Below are 11,877 nucleotides of genomic sequence, written 5' to 3'. Positions count from 1 at the left end.
AGCTTAGCCCTGCAAAAAGATTTAGAAACTACAAATTCTGTTAGTAAAAATTCTGTTAGATATGACTTGAATTGAATTTCATTCAAATTTAAGTAAAATCTAGCTATGCTAGTTATACGCTATTCTACTTCTTTCTCATTTTACTTTACTTTTCTCTCATTTTTTAGATCGCATTTTAAAATTTCTTTAATGATAATTTCTTTTGAACAACTTTTTTATACGAGTTAGCTATTTTAATTATTAATGTCATGTCAAATATGAAAGAAAGCTCAGAAAAACATAACGATGCAAGTCATCTAAGTCTTTGCTTAAGACTGGCTCAAGTAAAAAATATTGGATATTTTTCAAGAATTTAATTTTTGTAACATAATTTCTTTAAGCAAGAAAAAAGTCGAATAAATAACTAAACAATAAGGTCTTCTCTAACGCTCGAAAAGACATCCGCAAAGAAATTCTAATCTGCAATTAATTTTGAAAACCAAATTAGTAAGACATTTTTCTATTTAAATTTATTTTCATTCCTAGACAAACAATAACTAATAATTTAACTTTTTTTTTCTCGTAATTAATGCATTTAATTTTTTATCCTTTTTTAAGCAACGGATTTGTTTTTTTTTCAAATAATAAAATAAAAGTCATGGTATCAAAAACAGAAATGAATTATTTTATGATTATTAATATCCATAACACAAGAATTACTCTTCAATTACTGGAGCTACAAAACTGCCAATTTAATATGTCCATATGTCAAGCTTTGTTAAAAAACGGAGGCGTTAAGCAATTACAAGTTTTACAAAATTGCTATCATTTGTCATTCTTAACATAGCTGGAACGTTATATTTTCAATCCCCTTTATTTGCAATTAATTTAAAAACACTAAAAGTGAAAGCATACATAATTCTTTTTCATTGCATATTTCCATGATTATATGTTTACTAAGACAGTTACCATTTTTTGCCAAATAGCAAGATCATTTTTCAAAGGAAATGACAAATTGCAATCGTTTTTCTTCAAATGTGAGTTGGATGTTACTAAATATTTTAAATGTTTTCTGAACGTAAAAATTGTGAATGTGAATTGAATGTGAATTGAAAATCTTTATAGTTGATAGAACAAAGATTATCAAAAATGCATTACTAAAATTTTATATTTTTCATATTTATATATTTTTGCATTATTAATTATGTCTATGGCTCCTCTATAGTGTGAGCTGAACTGTCCGCCATTATGGAGCAAACAAGTTCACTATTTACGTAGTGTTGAGAATTTGAATCCCATTTAGATAATTAAAACTATTGATATGGGTAATTGTGCAGTGATGCAATGGACAAACAGTTAAAAAATAAGGTTTCTTAATGTTTAGATATGTGAAAGATATCTCCAAAGAAAGAAGATATCGGTTGTAAATTGAAAAAGATATAACTAGCAGTATGGAAGCTAATCTCGCTTATGTGAAGTAAATACTCATTTATTTATAATGTATTTACTATGTATATAGTATATAAATGTCAGAAATTGTTTCTACATGCATGGTTTTGTCTGTATTTTTAAATAAATAATCGAATGATTTTCAGGTTAACTTGAATTGTACAGTTCTAACTGCGTATCAATTATAAAAATTTTCTTTGAAAACTGCATTTATTAAGTAAATATTTATTTAACATATGACCTTCAAACAATATTTAATAGTTTATTTAAAGATTTTGAGTGTTTGCGTAGTTTAAAACCAGTAAATTAAAGTAAGAGAACGGCTGAATAAGTAATCACTAAACTTATCTTAGAATCGCCAGGTTTTGCACTCACTTTGAAGTATTTCCTTTTGTTTTGTTAAAAATAAATATTTACCTGATTCTTATTGTATTCCATTTTGATTCACTAATATGTCAGATAATTAGTTTTTAAATCCTGGCTCATTTAAGTCTTTTTAGTTACTCATGGTAATTGCTTAAAGTTCAAACGGTTTGTTTACATTTATGACAAGAAATCTATTTAATATTCAAACTATCTATTTAATATTCATACGTTTATTGGGTCCATCAATATTATTTTTTTCTTTAAAATACTTGTGTTAAATTGCTGAAATAATTAGTTTCTGTTGTAAAAAAATTAATGGGAGTGTGTTTACAAGATTCAAACTTTGAATCTGTTAATTGGTTTTAATGGATAATGGATTTAAATTACGTATGAAGATATAAAAAAAGTGCTTCAAATTTTCTTTGTGGCTCATTTTGAAGAATCCCAACTCAAGGTATATAGGAAAGATGGTAACAAAAAATTAAGGGCTGATGCTATTCAAAATCTCTTAAATATTCTTCCAAAAAGACTGAAAGGAAAATGTTGTGAAAAACCAGTATTAACTTTAGATAAGCTTAAATTTAACGCAATTTCAAATTTACTGATTATTTTCCTTTTTCTTGATTTTTATATTTTATTATTATTAAAGTACTAAAAAATGTGTATAAACTGTTTCTACCTAATAATGAATAATATTTTTATTTTAAATAACAATAATGTAATGCATTTGCGCAGGTATTAAAGAAACGTTGCGCAAAACAATGTAAATTAATGTACGGAACCATGCTTTTCTTTACGGATTATCCTATTTGAGGATATTGTCGTTAGCATTTATAACTTGCCAAACCTTGTATCTCTTCCACATCGGAGAAAAGGATATGCTCCGAAATGGCAGACGAGTCGGGCTCTCTTATTCAAGGGCTCAAATTTTGCCTAGTATAACACAAATTTCGTGTGTTAGAAAAAAATTATAGATTTAAATCATGAAACTTTTATTAATTCATACGTTAAAAGTTAAATCAAATTTCTAAACATTATGGTATCAAAACAACGTCATAATTAGTTCGAAAAAGTTTGTTTAACAAAATTTGGTTAGCTTATTAATTGGTTAGCTTATTAACAAAATTATTTTTGTGACAATCTGGGTCGAGTAAATTTCGTTTATAAACTCGAGACTTAAATTTTTTTTTAGAAAAAAATTAAACTGTTTTTACATTTAAATATATTATAAATATGAGTATAAAAATTGCTTCAGAGAGTTACTTTTGGTGTGAAAAGTAAGAAACATATTTTTAAATTTTAAAACTTATGACCGAAACCTTGTTTTTTTTGCTGTATATTTATCGTTGCTATGAAGCATATTTAAGAATATTTTATTTAAATTTTATCATTAAAATGTATCATTTGTTGTTACGTTTCAGTAAAATGACTGCGTTCAGGAATTTTTTTGAATGTACTCGTAATTAAAATATATCGTACATAAATATTACGCAATATTAAAAAAATTTATAAATTTTAAAGGGAGTCAGTAGGGCATATACCAATAATGCTAAAACCGACCTTTTTCGATGTATCTTTTCTCAGAATCTAAACAAGATATTGCTTCGGTTTTTTTTTCACAGAAGATTCACATATAAGCGTTTGCACTGTGATAAATGTTAATACATTTCGCTGGCAGGATTTTTTTAAGAAATTATGAACTAAAAACTTTAATTTTTTTAAAATGCTTCATCAATAATTTTGCATAACTCAAAATATATTCCTGTAAACGCTAAAACGTTATCGCAGCATTTAACTGATATAATCTCAATCATTCCCTAAAACTTTCAAAGCGATATCATAGGTAGTTTCCTTAAGAAGGTAAATCAAAAAAGGTCAGTTTTACCATTATTGATATATGCCCTACCGACTACTATAAATGCATTCAGAGATAATTATTTCAATTATATGAATCCTAGGCTTCTGTTTTTATGCAAAATTTGATGTTGTTGGAAAATTTCTTTTTTATCAAACATCATACATCAATATTTTTTCAAACTGTGAAGTATAATATAAAAGAATAAAAAAGAAGATAGAAAAGAAGAATAAAAAATAATAAAAATAAAAAGAATGTGAGGAATAAGGAAGAAGATATATAAGAAAAATAAGCTCTATATTTTTAATAAAAAATATCATTATTTACTATAAAACAGTGTTTCCCAAAGTGTGGTACGCGTACACCTAGGGGTTCGGGAACAGTTCAGAGGGGGTACGCGTTCTTATGCGAATATCTTACAACAAAAGAACATTTCAAGAAAAAATTGTTTAAAAACGAAACTCTTCATGAAAATTTACAATTAAGTATTTTTCTATGGGTTATTTTTTGCTGAGTTAACAGTTAATAAAGTTAATAATTAGTATTGTCGAAAGCCAGTTATAATTTTTAACTCTTGTGCAATTTTTTTGCTAGTAAAAAATATATAAATTTTTTTATTAGGGTACGCAGCATTACGAAAAATTTAGAAAAGGTGCAGAAAAGTCATAAGTTTGGGAAACACTGCTATAAAACTCTAAATTAAACTTTAGCCCTAAAATATCGAACAAGATCATATTGTACAAATAGTAATTGTAATTGTAAATCCTAAAAACTCATACACCTGTTCAAAATTGCTGTGAGATAATGCTTTTATTTTCACTTTGTACATTATTTTATTTATTTTTTCGTATCGATTCATTATGAAAAATTATCTTGGAAAGAAAGATTTCTTTCTTGAAAGAAAACGTGTCTTTGTTAAGAAACCGTTATAATTTCGTTTGCCTGTCATCATCACTGCATAGCGTGATTTGTTGACAGAAACAAATTAACCCATTAATCTTAATCCATGTAAATCATTTTCTCAATTATGAACGGATACAATACATGATTAGGTAACGCCTTTCTCAAAACGGTCGTATTAATAGAAAATTTTGTTAAAGATTGTCAAAAGTTTCTTACGTAAGCTGGTTGTATGATTCTTTAATATGGCAAATGAATGTTTCCTTTCCAAAAAATTGCTTCCTTAAAAGCTTATTTTTGCCTTTACATTATCAATAGAATCACAGCTTTTCGCTTTTTTCATATTGAATAACATTTATTGTATTTAGAATAGTCCTAAATTTTAGTTATTTATTTAATTCGTAAACACTTTCAGAATTCAGTGTAATGCTTTCCTGGGACTTTTCTTTGCCTTTTGACATTCCGAAGTAATAAATTATGGACATTAAAACTAATCACCTTTTCCTCTAAGTTGGAAAATAAAGTTTTGTTTGATCATTCTAAATAGAATTTCTCAATTAGAGAAAGTTTTTCCCGAAAAAAAATTTCCAATCTTTGAGCAAGCTCTTCTGTGGGATAAACTTTGAATATTCCTTGTCAACGCTTCAATTTCTTTTCAATTAAAGAAACAAGGAATAGTAAATTATAGTCACTTTTCTTTTTTAGTTTGGTATTTGAAGGTTTTTTTGGAACATAATAAACGTAATTTCGTTGCAAAGTGATTAATACGTTGGCACCTCATTTTGTTTGCTATTTTATTAAATTAAAATGTTTTACTAGAAACGTACTAATTCATTATATTATTATTATTTTTTTCGTTGAAAGACGCAATCCTACTTAGCAATTGTAATTCATTTTATTCACTATTTTATTACATTAAAATATTTTACTCCAAATAAACTGTTTCAGTTAATTGTTATTTTACTTTTCTTTGAGATAAATAACCCGAATCAGCAATTGCAGTTCGTTTAATTTAATATTTTATAAAATTAAAATGTTGCACTCCAAATGACCTGTTTCAGTTAATTATTATTTTATTTTTTCTTAGAAATACACAGCCCATTTTAGTAATTGTAATTTACTGTAGCGAAGTCCATTCTAAGTCATTATAGTGAACAAAGCATTTAATGGTTTTTGTTCAGAACCGGAAAAAGACATTCAGTAAAGGAAATCAATTAAATAACTCGACTTAACGTTTTCGATTTATTGATTCCGGATAACCGAAAACATAAGTGGAAAAAGAAAGAAACATATTTTTTCAATGTATTTTGTAATCTTGAGGAATGACGGATATGACCGCAGCATTTTGCTTCTTATTATATTGATATTTTAAGAATTGTTTTCAATCAGATGTAAATATTTTCTGCCTTGAGCAAATCGCGTGCATTATTTATGCCTTATTTACTTTGTTATTAAAATAGCGTTTTTTTTGTAAAATGGAAACATTATAAAAATATGTATAATGTATTCGTGTTAAGCAATATTGTGTATGACGGCAATTCATTTAATGGTGGAAATGTTTGAGATATTTTTTGATTAAAAATGCTTATTTATTGTAAAAATAAACAACAATTATTAGCATTCTCTTAAATATCACCACACAACGTAATTTCGGGGAAACAATTCTGTCAAAGTTACCGTACTGTATGGTAATGACACTTCTTAATTAATTTCTATATCTATATCTATCTATCTTTCTACATATATATACTTTTATATATAAGAAGAGAGTAGAATGATAAGACATAGCCAATCACAGAAGACTTCTGTTCAGTAACGCACAAAACAGTCAATCAAAATTGAGAACGCATGTGTGTGTAAAAGTAATAATTTTTAATAATGCTGTCTACAGAAATGTTACAACTAAACTTACCAGCTAAATCTTGTTGCTATTTTTATTTTGTATTGAATGTGTGAAATATATTGAACAGAGTTTGCTTTGAAATACTTATATCTTTTATAAAAAATGGATCGCCGTGAATATCTTAGGCATTATCAACATCGACATAATTTTTTAATTAATTTGAGCATAATTTAGCAGTACAAGATAATCACAGTACTATCAATAAGCGACAGCGAAATGCTCAGCGAAGAAGCGTTGAAGAGTTAAGACGTTTAGATGAAAACGAAAAATATGGAAAAGAAATTGATAAAAAAATGTTGTATATAAGGAGGTTTTGTAAATAATTTTTAATTTTGTCGTTGTTTTTTCTTATTTGTAATTGTTTTTTAGTTACTTTCAAAAATTCGTGCAGCCAGAAATATTAATTAACAGTTCATATTAGTTTGAGATATTTCTTAAATAACGCATAAAAGCGCAAATCATTGATACACAAAAAGATGTGAAAAGAAAAATCAATGAAAAATGTTCATAGCTAGGTTTTGTGAATATTCAGAGATCTATTGTAAATAATTTTTAATTTTATTGTTTCACCTTATTTTTTTAAAATAATTCATCAAAAATGTTTATTGATCATTGATAACATAATTATTTCATTTTACATTTGTTTTTTATTAGTATTCAATATGACAAAAAAATTAAATTGCTTAATTTAATTTGTCGAATTTCAGTTACATATGTTTTTATTATATAATTTGCTTTTTGTCTGATTGAAACTAAAATATTTTGTCAGTTGACAGTATTGTAGTTAATTGGGCAATTATTTGCAATAGGTTTTGGTTTTGAAATATTACTCAGCATCAACTTATTAATATTACATGTTTTAATTTGTTTGCCATATATTAAAGTTTTTTTTTCATTAGGTTTTAATTGTTTATCAGTTTAAAATTTAAATTACTGGGAGGGGATGAAGCATCATTTAGGGAGCGTCCGGCATCCTATAAGATCAACAATGGCTTGAGTTAGTAGGGGTAAAAATGTACTTGAGGGTGCCCCTTGGCGAAATTGGTGACTTATGTTTGGCGCCATTCCTGTTAGCGTGGAACACCGTGGTAACAGGAATGGCTGCCAAATATAATGATGTTTCAATAAAACATTAGAAAATTTCAACGAAACATCAGACAAAACTTTACAAAATTGCAATGAACCCGATATGAGCAAAATTAATAAACCCAAGAAAATGCATTTTGAATCGAAACAAAAATTAATGGAGTAAGCACAGAAAGAAAAGGAAAAAAAGAACTCACATCTTCTTCAGGCTTGAATAACCTCAGATTTAGGTGAACCGAATTCTCTAATAGCAGTTAGATGCTTTCTAAATTTATCATGAATAATATCTGTGTACCTCCATCGCCACATAAATTCGGTGAAATACGAATCGAAAATGTCGTCTGTGGTACCGGACTGGCGATGACATTTTTTTCTAAAGTCCCTTTTTATGACTGCCCACATACCTTCGATTTTATTGACCAGAAGAAAAAGTAACCTTACCAGCCGGTATCCAACTTAGAACTAACTGACCTCTGAAATCACATATACCGTTGAAATAACGCTAAAAATAACGTTAAAATCTAAACCAATCAGAATCACGATTGGGTTTCAACATCGCCCAGCTTGGTGATTAACCGGCACCCTCAAATATAGTCAGCCCGAATTAGGCTCTGCCACGTGTGCTTCGAATACGGAGATTAATCTCCGGCTAATACCCTATTGTAATTTGTTAAATAATATTGCTTCCTCGCTTTATAAAAGTTTATATTATTGCTTGTGTTAAAATTGTTTTATATAAGTTCATAATGCTGATAACAAGGACCTCTCACATATTACAATCCTATCATATTCTCTCTACGTGATGTTGGTGCAGAAAAATGGCCAGCTAATCTCCTGGAAAACGATTTCAATTATGTAATTGCGTAGCAGTTATCAAGAGTTAGTTAACTGTAGCGAGCAGGGGCGGAGCCCTCCAGTACATATATATATATATATCTATATATATAAAAATCTCTTGTCACAGTTTTAGTGGTTAAACTCCTACTAAACGGCTCGACCGATTTTGGCGAAATTTTATATGTATATTCAGTAGGTCTGAGAATAGGTTTATAACTAATTTTTTTTTCATTTTTTGGACAAATTTAACGTATATTTTAAATATATCTTTATTCAATCTTATTCGGATCCAAAAGAGACATAGAGACATGATAAATCAAAAGTAATATTCACGCACTTTGCAACAAGTCATATTAAACTTTAATACTTATGCTCGCCCTTAAAAGAAGAGCATCAAGCATATTTGCAAGTATGTGAATGAAGGCAGTGATATGGCAGTATTTCGAGTCGAAAATACTGCTCTTCCAGTGAATAACAACGACGAAATAACGCTGTACCAAATTGGCCGGTACATCAGCTCCAATGAAGCTGTTTGGCGTAACTTTGGATTCCCAATTCATGATCCAACCGTAAGTCATTTAGCCGCCCATCTTGAAAACGGTCAGAGCGTATATTTCACGAACGGGACTGCGATTGACCGAGCTAGAAATCCACCAAAAACTACACTAACCGAATTTTTTTGAATTGTGTAATCGTGCGGATGCTTTTGGTGCCTTTGCACGAACATTACTCTACTCAGAAATACCACACTATTTCACATGGGCTCAAACGAAAAAATGGACACCCTGCAAGCAAGGCACACCCGTTGATGCATGTCCAGGTTTATTCAAATCAAACACCGTAGGGGAGAGTATTTACAGTCAATCCAAGGCAGACTGAGTGCTTTTATTTTCGACTGTTGTTGGCTAATGTCACCGGCTCATTGTCATTTCAAGATATACGTAAAGTCGATGGACATCAGCATCCAAAGTATAAAGATACATGCCTTGCACTCGGCTTGATGGAAGACGACAACCCGTGGAAATGTATGCTTGCTGAAGCAGCACTGAACTGTACTGCAAAGCAAATTCGTCTACTATTTGCTATAGTATTAACTACATGTTTCCCGGCCCGTATAGGAACGTTATGGGATAATCACAAAGATTCGATGACTGATGACATACGGTATCAACATCGCACACGTTGCAACGATCTAACGATAGCATTCAGTGATGCTATGTGCAATGAAGCACTGATTGCTATTGAGGATCTCTGCATTATTATTGCGAACTTGCAACTCAGTCACTTCGGTATGCCTTCGCCAAATCGAAGTGCATCTGATTTATTAACCACTGACATGAATCGTGAACTTCAATACAATACGATAGAAATGGCAGCGATTGTTACTCGCAATGCTCCACTAATGAATGAGGAACAAAGGAACATTTATGACCGCATTATGCTCGCAGTTTTGGCAGGACAAGGTGGATTTCTTTTTGGATGCACTAGGTGGAACTGGCAAAACATTTATTATTTCGTTAATTCTCGCTGAAATGCGATCAAATAATGGCCTCACGTTGGTCGTTGCATCATCTGGCATTGCGGCAACTTTATTGGATGGAGGCAGAACAGCTCAGTCAGTATTTAAGCTGCCACTAAATATTCAAAACAACCTAGATGCAGTGTGCAACATAAAAAAAGCAATCGTCTATGGCCACAGTATTGAAACACTGTAAAATTATCACCTGGGATGAATGCACTATGGCGCACAAACATTCGCTTTAAGCGTTGAACAGAACATTGAAAGATATAAAAAACAATGACAAATTATTTGGCGGCACTCTGTTAGTCCTTTCAGGTGATTTCAGACAAACACTTCCATTAGATTGGCATTTGCAATGACAAGGCCAAACAATGTCTGTTTTTGTCTTAGATTTGAGCACACCATGTTTTTCATACGGTGTGCTCAAATCTAAGCATTCATACGTGGATAATAAGCATTCATACGTGGCATGCTCTCGAGTGGGCAAACCATCCAATTTATTTGTGTTAGCTTAAGATGGAAAGACAATAAATATTGTACACTCCATTGCACTAAGAGATTAATATTGTTGACTAATACTTTCAGAATTCGTTGTATATATAATTTATAAAAAAAAAAGTTACAATAAATTAAAAAAACTATTATTTGGTGTGCTGTTATTTTCACATTTTGTCACCGTTCACAGCGCTCCATGCCTCTTCCACTCATATACCACATACGCACACACTTACTATAAATAAGATGTATATTCATACTCTAGAAATAATTCATATGGCAAAACAACGTTTGCCGGGTCAGCTAGTATATATATATATATATATATATATGTAGCTGGTTATATAAGCATATATAACCATATATAGCTTTTTTGTGTTCACGATAAATTTTGACTAAACTTTTTTTCACGGTGCATTAACCATTGAGTATATGTACCAAAGGAATAATTTGGGGGTATTTTAGTGCCTTGCTAAAGCGTTTGGAGTGTTATAACCCTTAATAACGTCTAATTTTGCTGCAATCTTTATATGATGAAGGTTAACCAAAATTATCAAACAAATTAAATCGGCATTTTAAAGTTAGTTTGACTCAACCGAATAGTAAAATGTTCAATTTAACATATTATTAAGCACTATATGTGCAACAGCAAGTTCTTAATTTTACAACTATTTCCCAAACTTAACCAGAATGACTTGTCTTGCTACCTAAGTAGAATAAACCATATCGTGAATTTTTGCCTCTTTACTTTTTTTTCTTTAATTATTTCTTCAAATATTTATTATTTATGTCACCTATCAGCTTCAGGACACTTGTTATTTTTAAATTTGAAAACATTTGGTTATTTTTAATTCTACTTTAACTATTTTTCACTTTATGCATCATTAATTTTCCATCTATCATTTTCCTCGTTTTTTAAATTTCCTTCAAATGATTTTTCCAGTTGAAGTCAAAGTCGTTATTTTTGGACTTTCTAGATCAATACTGAAAACTTTAACTGGAAGAATAAAGTTTCCCGCACTTTTTGTCAATGAGAAATATCATTAGACAACACTTTTCTTATAAAAAAATAATCCAATAAGTCTTAAAGCAAATAATGTTTTGCAGATTTAAAGATTCCTTCCCATCAAAAAAGGAAACAATTTATTTATATTTTAAAAGAAATACGGTTGTTACATTTAAATAAGAAAAACGATTGTGATGTGTTTAGATAGTTTGTCCGTGAGCGTTTTGTAATACTTAGAAATCTTAAATACTTAGCGAGTATGTAAGTAATAAAATATAGTAAACTTTAAACAAATAATAACAAAACATAGTGTTTTAGTTGTACAATATATTTCTTTAACCTTGTCTATTTCTCGTACGGTTTCTTCTTTACTTCTACAACGTTTTCTTTTCTTTTTGTCTTTTTTTTTTTAATTTTTTATGAATGATCACCGCATTTATGAAAGTTTGCATACGTACATACGTTGATAATAAAAAATT

The sequence above is a fragment of the Parasteatoda tepidariorum genome, chromosome 2, assembly GCF_982258835.1.
Source record: "Parasteatoda tepidariorum strain Cologne lab strain chromosome 2, Ptep-v5.0, whole genome shotgun sequence".
Classification (NCBI taxonomy): Eukaryota; Metazoa; Arthropoda; class Arachnida; order Araneae; family Theridiidae; genus Parasteatoda; species Parasteatoda tepidariorum.
The sequence above is the reverse complement of the archived record's forward strand: the minus strand, read 5'-3'. Positions refer to the sequence as shown.